The 13,107-nt window shown below is 35.7% G+C and overlaps 1 long non-coding RNA gene across 2 annotated transcripts in view; it reads right to left on the reverse strand.

The window, feature by feature from the left end:
- LOC104570236 (uncharacterized) overlaps window positions 1-12,621 on the reverse strand; it is a 54,691-nt gene extending 42,070 nt beyond the window's left edge. The window contains exons 1-2 of one of the 2 annotated variants that reach the window (XR_015913686.1): window positions 12,526-12,621; window positions 7,522-7,635 (exon numbers count right to left, since the gene is read on the reverse strand). This is a non-coding gene — a long non-coding RNA (uncharacterized LOC104570236). Of the gene's footprint in view, window positions 1-7,512; window positions 7,636-12,525 lie in introns of those variants that run through there. The other variant, XR_728687.2, reaches the window with a different exon arrangement.
- Between the last annotated feature and the right edge of the window lie 486 nt (window positions 12,622-13,107).

Here is a 13,107-nt window from a genome sequence, read left to right on the forward strand (position 1 = left end):
TCCTTCATTCATCAGATACAGCAAGCTCTTGCAACAGATCTTACATAATCTACGGCAGGTGCTGTAATACAACAAACAAAACGTGATGAGGTAAGAGGGAAAAAAAGCTGATGTCTCAACTCTGGATGTCTATACTTCTGTGTGTTGGGTTCCACTGCTAATAAATAACATGTTTGGTTATTTTTTGGGGGGTGTGAAGGCAGGGCTTTTGTTCAGTGTCACAGGTGTATTTTCTACCATGTGCAGATGTTATCAAAATGCAAATGTTTACCTTGCAGGCAGAAAAAAAATGCACATTCAAACTGTTGTAGTTATTGAAATGAACTCTCAACCACACTTTTGTAGAAGCATTCTATAAAAATATGTTAGGAAAATCAAATTCAAAAGTGCATCTCATCATCCAAAGCAAGCAAAGGAGTTAGTTACTTTTCTTTAAAAAATAAATCTGTATAAATTTCTGGTATATTTAGAGGCTATATTAATAATCTGTTTTGGTAATTATCTTCTGTTTCTCTTAGCACACAGCAGTGTGTGTCCAGCAGATTGAATGACATAAGAGCAAAAATTAGGTTCCATTATATTTTGACTTCTTTAAGCCTAATGAAACAGAGCTTATGGGAATATGATGATGAAAATGCAACTAATTCTGCTATGTATCAAACACTGCTGCATTGCTCTATCCTCCCCAAGTGTTCAACAGCACAAGATACCCAGTCCAGCGTCTCCCAGTGCTATTCACAAATTTCAGCTGGTCAAGGAAGCTTGTGCCACAGAGGTTACTCTGTGCCTATGCATGATACACAGAGTAGTGTTGTGCCCTGGCTGTGATGAGATGAACCTGTGGACTTCCACAAAAACTCCCACAAAAAGACTCGATCCAATTGCTGTTCCAGCTCAACTCAGTTCACAGTGCAACCCCATGTCCCTACACAAGTGGAGGGGTGCAAAAAAATAGAATAGGGCAGAAACACCCAGGCCCAGCAATGCCACAAAAGAAAAGATCATATAACCACTGCTATGAGCATTTCAGATGAGAAATTACAGCGTGCTATAGATTTAGCTGAAAAGCCTGAAAGGGGAAGAGATGAAGGAAGGTTGTAGAGGGTCCATCAAGCAATGAGATGTGCCATTCCAACCCTGCTATAAGTGCTTGTTTTCAATGTCAGCTGTTTCCAATGAAACTGACTTGAAAATTGGTATCTTCCTACTTATGAGAGAATTTGTTCACTTCATCTTTTTACTGGCAAAAGTATTGTTATTACTTTTCGTTCCTGCTAGCCCTGCAGAGCCACCTCAGCTTTGGGGAGGTGAACCAGAGTCTATTTTGGCATAAACCAGAAAGAACACAGCTTGATCTCAGATCCCAGGGTGAGATTTCAGGGCTGGCAGTCAAGAAAGTCATGGTTTTATTTGTAAATTAAGAGAGAGGTCAACAGGAAAGTCATTGGGGAAAAAAGGGGGGGTAAAAAGCAAATATGGAACCCTACCATGCCATTTATAGTCACTTTATAGATGAGAGCACACTTTATGTAATGTAATTTGAGTTATAAATAATATTGTTTTTTGTTTCAGCCAAAAATCTGTTGATCATTTAATTATGGAGAATGGATGTATTTGTGCTATGTTACTCATTACTTTATTGAAAAATATTTCTGCAGTGATAATCTATGGAAAAGTTACTGCAGCAACAGGGAAAATGATAATAGAAAACAATTACTCTAAATATGTCTACTAAGAGAGATAATGAAGATTACTGGAAATCTTTGTTCCTTTAAATCAAATAGCTGGAAAAACACAAAGAAAATGAAATAAGGGAAGATATGTCAAGTGACAGATCTTACTTTGGAGTGGAAACATTAAAAAAATGATCATTTATATAAATAACATTGTGGGAATGACCCAACCATTTTCTGAATCTGCTCAGTACTCAGGATATGTTTTTCCCTTGGCTGGTATTTAGTACCTACTCAGTATTAAGGTATACAATGCAGTAGCAGTCTCTTAAGCTAACTTATTTTAATCACCACTGATGAGTAATTACTATGTGTTGTCAAATAGAAATATTTACTACAAAAGAGAAAGAAGCATTCTTTTGCAAATACCATAAATGAAAACACTATGCAAAAGCACAAATATAAAGAAAAATATGTCTCGATGTCCATAAATCTAACATGGCAACAATGGAAGATTTGCGGCATTTCTTTGAGCCACATAAATACTGAAGTTTAATTTTTAAAAAGCAAAGATTTCTTTTTTTCTGAAAGAAAGTTAGAAATGAGATTTTAAAGAAAACAGAACATAAAACACTATAAAATAATAATTTATAATGCCTGGTCATGATATGTAAAATAGCGTATTTGCATTGAGAGGAAAACAGGTGGAGGAAACAGAAAGAGGAAATATATTCTTGTGAGGAGAGTATACTAAATCTAGATAAAGATACGAAAGGACACCTAGGATGTGCTTGATTTTTAATGAGGGGATCTATTTAAACAATATCTGCAATAGCACTTACACTAGAATTAATGGTACATCTTTGTAGATTTTTGTTGTGACTCATTTTTGTGCAGAAGAGGCTGGGAATGCAAGACTGACAAGACACGCCAGCTGGTATCTATAGATCAAAACTCAAGCTCTGCTCTGGACAAGTGCCAATTTTAAATAAAACCAGTTAAAAATAGAAACTTGCCCATTCAAGTAGGAATTCAAAGGTAACTGAATATGGTGATGACCACATTGCACCTCTTGTTGTCACTAGTTACAGAGAATGATACACATTGGTCATCGTCATAGAGGTGGGGAAAGTACACTGAGTCAACTAGTCAGTTTAAAATCAAGTCCAGGTGGTAGTGAATTTAAAAACAAAACAGACACCAGCTCCACAAAATGCAGGAATGCAGAGGTGCTGTTGCAGAGGATGGATGATGAGACACTGTTCAGCAGCATTTCCTGAGGGCTGACAGGACTGTGCATCCTTGCTAGAGCCTGGCGGTAGCTGGTTTTCTAAGAGCACACGGTTATGGCAAAGGCATTAAGGACAGAGAGGAAGTATTGGCTTTTAGAGTAGCCCTTCTAGCAGGCAGGCTGCCCAGCCCCATGGACAGCAGAGCCTGCTGCCTTGACAGCCTCCAACCTCTCACCTCTAAAACTGAGATATCCAGATATAGAGATATATGTAGATATTAGTAGGTATCTACGTAGGTATGTATGTGTGTTTGGCCCAGTGAGATGAGGGTCTGTGAGGGAAAATCTGATGATATTCTGATGATGGGGAGACATGCTGGTTGATGGTTAAGCCTTTTGGTTTGTTCAAATTCTTAGAGTTTTTACTTAGAGTTTACCAAAAATGTTCGCAATTTATCTGAGATATTTACGTTTCTTTACCACAGAGAGAAAACCTTCCTGAACCATCTAAATAAAAGACAGCATGAATTCTCAGGACAAATGAAGCATGCCAAGGTAATAAACAGTTCACTGCTGAGCAAAAAGAAAGAATTTGAAAATTCCAGCGTGGCAGCAGAGATTTTATAGAATATTGCAGTAGTTTTAACCTTTTAACTTGGCTGAAGTTTCTAAGGGCCCATGACAAGTATCTAGGAAGTGCAAGACTTCTGTCAGTAGGATCAAATTCACTACAGAGAATCCTTCTTCAGTAGAAATTCACTATGGTTCTATAAATTTAACATATTTGAAAGTTATTGCTATAATAAACTAGTGACAAATGTGCCTGCAATCAGGTAAAGAAGAAATAAACCTCATTAATGCAACTTCCAGAAAAAATGGTTTGGTTTTAGACAAGTAAAATCAACATATAACAGTAGTGATAGGGAGAGTAAATATATTTGTTTATTTTTTTCCAATGTTATTTTAAACATAAATTTCTGTATTTTGAAATATTAGTCTTTAGGGTCTGTATACACATTTTAAAACCACTTGGTTCAGCAAAATTTCTATGAAAAACAGTTAAAACATAATACCTCTAGACTGATTAGTTAGTTTAAGGTTAAAGAAGACCTATAAGGTATGTGATAAAGAAGTCAAGATTAGATCTTTAGTGAATTGTTGCACTGAAAAACATGGAATATATTCATGTAGTCATACATTTGGGGAGAAATATTGTGTTTAGTGTTTAGCAATACCCCTCCAGAGACTATGCCCAAAAGCTGTTAGTTCATGGAAGTGTTAGTTCATAGATCGGTTCATGAAACCACTCTAACATCTAGAGTCAAGAAAGGCAGCAGAGAACTCATCAGTTGAGTGAAAGAGTCAACAGATTCCTCCTAGGCATCTTTTCCTTTTGGTATTAATTGCAGGTTACTTAGCATTTAGTATTTATCAAAAGATATCTGATAATATACGGATGTTGGGGGCCCTTGAAAGCAACATAGCGAATGGCATTGCTACCACAACACAAAGCAGCGCAAGTGTGGGGAGAGAGTGAAAAAGGAAAGGCGGTGTTAGAAGCCACACAGGGTTTTGACAAGCGGCATCCAGCATCAACACAATGAAAATTTATCTGTGCATACATTTTCAGAGCTATATTCCTTGACATTATGCTTTTTTGATCCACAAGTTCAGCAATGTATGTTTGCAAATTCTAACAGAAGCCTGGGAGTTGCAGAACATAACTTTTTCTGTATCAAAGGAAAAATTACATTATTTGAGCATGAAACAAAATGTATGTTCAAAGACAAAAATTTCAGCAATTTGATGACAGTAGCACATTAGGTCTAATCTGTGACTATTGGCGCTTATTTCTCAGTAACAGCAAGGATGGTGTACCCAGGGACATACTGTTACTTATTCTCCTGCTGATTCACTGCACCTCCCTTCTGACAAATAAAAGTCCTAAGGAATATTTTGTCTGGGTCTGTTCCAAACATGTTTTTTTCTTATCTTCTCTAATTAGGAAAATCCTTTTTTTCTTAAAATGCATCCATATATTTTGAGGATATAACAAACAGTAGGTCATTTTTGTTATATAATAATAAAGAAATCTCTAAAGCATTAATATAGATAAAAGTTCTGTGTTATATAATAATTAAGACATTGAAGGTATTTCTAAGTTGTTTTTAGCTCATATGCAATAGCAGTTTGATATTCACATACTTTTCCTAGCATATACTCAGGCATTTTCATAAATTTTGGTTGGCATATAGAAGATTAATTCATTCTGATATAGCTCAAGGTTTTTCATTATTCATACCTCATTTAAAATATCTCTAACACATAATTTCGATTGTTAAGTAGAAGGAGATCAATTCAGAATATATATGAACAATGTCTGTTGCATCTTTTAACTCTCTTTTTTTTTTTGGCCATAGACATTTAAAAGAAATTTCATGTATTCAAGGTACAAGAACGTTTTGAGCTACCTCTTATTTTTTCTAATTATTAGTCCCAAAAATAAAATCCCAAGGATTTTCTTTTTTTTTCTTTTTTTTTCTTTTTTTTTTTTTTTTTTTGTTCAGGTGACTATATTCTTCTTTTTCTTCTACATTTCGGAAACCCTGAAATAGGATTAAGATAGAAACAGTGCCAGGTGAACCCTTGCAGGTCCATTAAAATTAGAAATAAGGCTGGACAAGCTTGTTTTTTAAGAAAATAGCAATACTATGACGTGTTTTAACATTGTTGTGGACAGAGGTCTTCTGGGCTGGCTCAGGACTCGGTGTTTGTTTTGCTACATTTCTAATATGGGTTAGAGGGTGGCAAGGCTTTCTTGCAGGGAAACATCTCTTTGTAGGTCTTCTGATGATATTGGGGCTACAGGCAGAGACACTGCTGAAGTCAGTGACTTACCAGGTGTAGCGGATGTTCTCTGAAGTGTTGAACTTTCTGCTGCTGAGATGTAGAAAGCAACTGCTATTGATGATTATACTGGGTAATACCTTATCAGGCAGCTGATTCTGTGGTGGTCACATATGGATAATGTTCAGTTTTGTGCTATTCTGTAGCAAAAAAAAATGTAAGTGTAAACCCCCATTTTTGTATATAGAAAGTGAGCATCCAGTTGTGTTGCAGTTTATTGAATATATCGGCCCTAGGCAATTGTAAGTGGAATGCATATTGCAGTTTGCATTTTGAACAACACCCAGCGTCTCTTCCTTTTCATATAGCCTTATATAGACTATAGCAGAGATTTTAAAATATCCAGTTTACTTACAAATTGAATACTTGATGCAAGCAGGCTAAAGCAGAAGCAACAGGAAAGGTCGCAATTTAGTAATACTAGACTAGGCGGCCTTCTCTTGGTCTCCTACTTCTTCATGTACAGCCAGAGAGGAGGGGAGCTTGTAGTCCCTGTGCTGCACACAGTTGCAGAGCTTCTCAGGTGATTCTCTTCCACCCAAGGTAGGACACATAACCAATTGTGTAGAGCATTTGGGAAATGTCCCCTGGGATCAACAACGTTGGCTAGCAGTGATGAAAGAATCTAAGGAGACAACGCAACATGGCAAAACAGAGTAACGGCATATTCTTTATCAATATTATCACACAATTTGAGAAAATGCGTGTTCACTCTGTACAAGTGAAATCTGGAAAGAAAGAATACAGTAGCTTAATATTAAAAAAAACAGATATGATAAATTACTCCTTCCAGGTGAAAATTTTGCTGTAAGCTCTTAGATAAGGTCTAAGGAGGGTTTGGCCACAAAGGTCTGGGAGGAATAGCTACCTCCTGGAAATCATCAGGAACTCGCTTTAGTCATTACTTAAGTGATTTAATGATGATCTCTATGAACAGGCAACCTGCCAAGGATTTTGGTGATGCTGAAGTCAACAATATATTAGTGGCAAACCAAAACCTGTTTCACTTTAGGATGAAAATTAACACTGTGCACATTTAGGATCAGGCCTTAAAAGAAAAAGTACTAAAATTAAATTCAACACAGACATTGCTTGTATCTACCATAGGAAATTTACTGAAAGGATGTAAACAAGAAAGAAAAAAAGAATCAATGACTTTGACAATGCAACAATTTCTTTCTTTATACAAAAGATGGAATATCAACCTGAATAAAGAAAAAATATAAGAATATATATAGTGTATGCGTGAAAAATTCAAGGTGAAAACTTAATCAGAGTGACAATGAAAACAAAATAGCCTTATGCTTAAAAGAAGTCTATAAGAGAGTTCAGCAGGAAATCTACTTGCAGTCCTAACTATGCTCACATAATTCTACTAAATAACTTACAGTGAACAATAGTATTTTTTGTAAGTTCTCAGGACATCAGCAAGAGGAGGACTAGAAAGGACAAATGGGTCTTGTGGATTAGTAGGGCATGCAGGGATTTGTGTCAACATTTTGGAGGAGTTCGATGATGTGTTTGCCACAATTTTGTCACAGAGATGTGGGGAGTTAGCTAAACTCACATTTTGCAAAAATACACATGGGACAATGAAAAGTAAAGTCCAGTAATAAAATAATAATTTAAATATCATAAAGTTTTCTGCTTTTTGTTATTCCATATGGCAAAGCGCCTTTGAAACACGGTATGAAATTGAGAGATGTTTACCTCACATTCATGTGTATTTCTTCAGAAACCTTTGCCGTAGCTTAGAAGCAGCATATCTGCAATGTGATGCAGGGGTTGCTATGGTGAGTTCACATTTCATATTTAATACTGTACCTGAGTAAATAGACATTGTAACAACCTGTTAGAAGTGCTATTGGTAAAGTTATGTCAGCATTTCTATCATGAATACTTGTTCTTGTATTGAAAATTGGCCAAGATACGAAAAAAAATATTTTCCTAAACCAAATCCAGACAAGTTTTTGCACTTCTTCAGAGCTTTTTTTTGTGGCTTTGAACACTTTCAGAAAATCTCTGTCTCAAAAGTCAAATTAAAAAAATCAGTGAGTTAGTTTCTATGCTTGAGAAGGCAGTGATTTTTATGTCAATTATAGCACTTTTCATTTAGAAAAATCTTCCAAAAATTTGGGGAAAGTTAATTTTCTTTTCACGGTTAAGTCTGTGCCAGTGGGCATTCAGTCAGGCATTAATTGCATTACTTATTTTACAGCCCTTCAGTTCTGCCAGAGTGACATAAAGAGACTTTTGTAGAAAGGACAATCAGGCCCCTAGCTCTAGTATTTAATGATTCAATTTAACTAAATGGCATCAGAAGTTTAACTTGTAGACTTCGGCACATGCTTTTTGAGCAATTACTTGAGTGTTCTCCAGGATAACATATAAGAAAGCAGTGTATTGCTAGAAGTAATCAAATACATCTATCTTTTTGGCACTTATTTATTTTTTCTAATCATTAACTTGGAAAAAGAGTAAATAACTTTCAGAGCAGGTTTTTTTCTTTATGAGATCCCCTGTGTAGGTCAGGATAACTCTTGCATTATTCATTTGTATAATTTTTTTGGTTGGCCTGATTAAATGTTTTCCTTTCATGAAATTCTTTTTAATTAAAGCAACTTTTGTAGGCAACGTCTGCATTCCTAAAAATCTTTCTTTCTAAATAGTAATATTATTCAAACAAAACTTCTACAATCATATTTTTAAATATATTTTTTCTAAGGATTGTAGAGGTTAAGGATGGGAGGGGAAAAATCAAAATTTACCAAAAAGCAAGGAAACATACATCCTTGTCCAGCTTTCCCCTAAGATCTGATTATTATGAGAGGACTTGCTTATGAGCCTGTATGTTGATCTTATGATGACTGTAGGTTTAACTGGAACTGTTCCTTCTGTGCTTCATAACAGCCAGTAACAGTGGATACCCATTACAGTATTGGTTGAACAGTGAGACTGAACAAACACATCTTTCCCGTAAGTCAGGAAGAACACAGTTGGAGAAATTCAAACAGATCATAAATGTACACCATTAGATGGTAATGAGAAGGTAAAGATATTACTCAAATTTAGTAAAAAAGAGAGAAGAGAGATGTTTAGGATGTTGCCTCGACATATGCTATAGAAGCTGTTGTTTTACACAATAAATCAAGGCCCTTTGTGTTAAATGAGGTTGTATATATCCCTGAAATTGTTTTGATGGTACTTTTGGTGGTGGTGATTGTTTTAAAGTGCTACAATATTTGGATGTTACTGCCCAACTACTTGTTCAGTTTCTGCAACATCATATAATAGGACAGATATTCACCTCCACAAAATCCAATGTCATGGCTCTAGAAGAAGATGAGAAATAGAGCTGCACTTGCAATCTTTCATTTTAAAGTCTTCTTTCCAAATATAAGCCAATATCTACCTTTGCAGTGTTCAGGGTCAAGAGCTTCAACACTAGTTGCAGTATTAGAAAACGCTATCTAAAAATACAAATAAAGGAATAATAGAATACAATGAATTCTATGTGTTTTGAATAATGGAATATAATGAGTACTACATGTTTCATGGTACTCAGCTATGAGAAAAAATAAGACTAAAACATCAGTCTATCACTTTTCAGGAATCATCACCATAAAGCATTAATAATTAATCATTTCTTTCCTTTATGTCCCTGCATCTGCTTTTTCCACAGCAGTTATTTTTAGACATATTCACTGATGTGCAAAAAAGTCCTTCTAAGAGGGCAAGTCAGTATATTTGATTCTTACTTTTATTTGCATGTATAAAAAATGGAGCAAGGAGTTCTACATTTAAGGATCTTCATCAAAAAGCTTATAGACCCCAAGTGGATCACTGTCCAATATCAGCAGAGTAATCCAGAACAACTCTGTTAGTCTCATTCATGATAAGATACCAATGAATTTTCAAAAATACAGACTCCAGAAAGTACTACTTGGACTATTCTGATAAAGAAGTCACAAAATCAGCAGAAAATCATCATACCCATGAAAGCAATGTGTTCAGAACAACCTCTACCACCCTTTCGAGGGGAAGTGGCTATATGCTGAAGTAGCTGACACTTCCCTGGTTCGTTAAGGACATTCCCAACCAGAATGCATTTGAAGCATAACCTAGAGAGGGCAAAGGTATGGATTATAATATCAAAGAGCCACAAGAAGTGGAAATAAATCTAAGTCCAAAACATGCTTTAAATTTCATACCTCTTTGATACTGCTTCTTGTATACACCACTTTTCTGTAGCACAATGAGTTGTTTTGGACTTAGTTATAAATTCTCATTGCTTTTGTTTTGTGATAAAACCCAGTATTCCTCAGTGGAAACATCACTGGTGGTCTGCTAGGCTTGTAATCTTCCTCTTTATGTTAGAAGATTTGACTTGGTTTTGTTTTGTTGCTCTGACTCTTAGGATCAGTAAAAAAAATCAGAATCACGGTGTGATAGTGTTAATCGCATGAAAAGTCAGTAATACCATCTGAGTGCATAAAGTTCAGAGACAAGGAAGCTTCATCATTAGTCCATTAATATTTTGACTGAATGAATTTCTCTTTCAAATCATGGAAGCCATAGCCTTGCATAAGATATCGGATGTTAGACCTCACCATAGCTACAGAATTCAGAGTCTGATAGAAACAATTAAAAATCAAGAATCATGTTGTTAAGAAAAACTTAAGAATCCTAAGAAGTGCTATGTTAAGGTCAGATGCCTAATTAAAAGATGAGCACAGTATATTAAACAGTTAAAATATTCTTCAAGCACTAACTGATTTTCTCAAAATCGTTGCAAAATAGTAAGGCAATTCTTATCACACTTTTCTGATAATTAGAACTGAATAAACTGACTTAAAAAATATCATAGCACACTGATGAAAACCATTTTGCAGGCGGTAGTGGTAAATATTACCACCTTGATATTACCACAACCTTAATGATTTAGTTGATTGACTTGATGATTCTGATTTCATAATTACCTTGGATGTTATATCCATGTACTGGTAACTCTATTAATAAACAACAGAGCTAGCCCAATTTGTCTCAAAGTATTTATAAACAAGAAAAGTTCATAACACCATAAAACTATAATATCTTCCAAATTAACATCATAAAACTATAATATCTTCCAAATTTTCTATCAAATCAGAACAGTAATTTACAGGACAGTTTTAACTGCTATTATCCTCATTCCTTATGTTTTCTGCTTTATTCCTTTACTTAATCCAACATTTAATTTTGAAAGTTTAAATATTGTTTCAGAAATAATTGTAAAAGAAATTTCGAAGGAGAAAGAGGGGAAAATCCATAATAAATTAACAAGAATCAGAAAATACTGCTAGAATTGTGAAAGCAAAGATTAAGAGCCAAAGAACAAAGCTTTGCTATCTTAAGGCCATCTCTGATTGCCAAAAGAACATGATTTTTTTCTAGTCTTTCTTCCTTTTACAGTATAAACCTTAGAGGATGATAACGTTACTCAAACAGAATTCCCTTTGACAGCACTAAGAGCTAAGCATGAATGAATATCTCAGAATTCAGTCCATGTTTCTACTTAGTGGTTTATTGCCTACAGACACCAAAGCAAGTGCAGATACCGAGCAAAGGAGATTGCAAAAGACTGGTAGTGTATATAAATATCTCAAGGGAGGCAGTGAGGAGGATGGGGCTGACCTCTCTTCAGTGCTGGCCACCAATAGAACTAGAGGTAAAGGCCACAAACTGAAGCACCAAAAGTTCCACAGGAACTTAAGGAAAAATTTCTTGACAGTGGGGGTGACAGAGCACTGGAATAGCTTGCCAAGAGAGGTTGAAGAATCTCCTTCTCTGGAGATCTTCAAAACCTGCTTGGATGCAGTCCTGTGCCACGTGCTCTAGGTGACCCTGCATGTGCAGGGGATTTGGACTAGATGATCTGTGAAGGTCCCATCCAATTTTAAGAATTCTATGATTCTATGATAACTTGTATCAGTGGCCAGTAAAGGAGGAGAGAAGGAGTGACACCAACTCAACAACGTTACACTAATGTCCAACCATTTGACACTTCATATTCCTTTTTTTGGAGCTTGGCTGTAGAAAGTGGCAAGCCACCTCCAAGAGAGAAGGAAAAATCGGAGAAATTTCTCCTGCTACTTCAAGTTTAGTGTTGACAGGTTGAAGAGATTCCCATACAGACATTGGCAGAAGAAAAGCTACAGCAGAGCCCAGAAAGGAAGTGAAAACTGGCCAGTATGACTGGCTCAGGAGACAGATACTTCCACCTCTAAGTCACAGCACTGAACCTCGCCCAGGACAGGGGCAACTGAAAAATCAGTGCTCTCACTGGTTGCTGCTGAAGATGTTTTGTGAAATTAATCAGTTAGTCCAGCTACCCACATCATAAAAACCCTTGTCATCTTTGTCACTGTTTTGCAGTCTAAGGCAAATTAGAGTAAAATCTGGAACAAACCTTGTATCTTGGATTGGACTGACGTCCTCTGTACAGCAATTCTTGATTTTCTCTTGCCAAAGTGATGAAACTAGAGTAGCTAGATAATATCAAGCCAAATATGGACAAGTAAGAGCTCCATACACAAACACTTCTAGAAATAGAAGTATATTCACTTTCAAACAGAAATATGACTGAGCAGTACAGAGAGACACAGCATCTGCATAGGAATAGGGATGTTTCCCACATCTCTACTTAAATAGTACTATAGAAAGCAAATTTCTCACCACATTATGCTACTTGCAAAAACAAAACATATTTTGTCTTCGGAGTCTCTTTGTTTTGCTTAAATGGAGGTGGGGAAAAATGCAGTTCATTCCATCAACATGTTTACATAGTGCCTTTGAGAAAGGATTCAGAAGCAAATATGTACCGTTGCACTGGGCAGCTGCTCTTGCGGATTTCCAGTTAAGCAAACATCTATTGCAAGGTATGTCTCGTAATGAGGTTGTTTTCTCTAGACTTTTTATAAGGTCATGGACATAATCTGGGAACTGTGCTTTTCATTTTTACGAAATTAGCAATCGATATTTATGCAAAATTACCCAACACCATATCAATAATAGCAGTGCATGATGTGCAGTGCAAAAAAAAAAAAAAGAAAAAGTTTGTTTCCTGTGAGAGATGCTCATATCCAGATTTTGATTTATATTGTGCTTAACCGAGTCATAAAGAGTAAGTTACAAAACTTATAACATGATAAATATATTTTAATATATTATTCATAAAGAGGCACATAAACTAATGTTTATGTTCACAAGTAAATGTAAATATGATTCCATTCTAACAGTACTTGTATATCTAATTTC

Source organism: Tinamus guttatus, unplaced genomic scaffold, assembly GCF_059628265.1.
Source record: "Tinamus guttatus ecotype Peru unplaced genomic scaffold, ASM5962826v1 Tinamus_guttatus_pri_ptg000368l, whole genome shotgun sequence".
NCBI lineage: Eukaryota > Metazoa > Chordata > Aves > Tinamiformes > Tinamidae > Tinamus > Tinamus guttatus.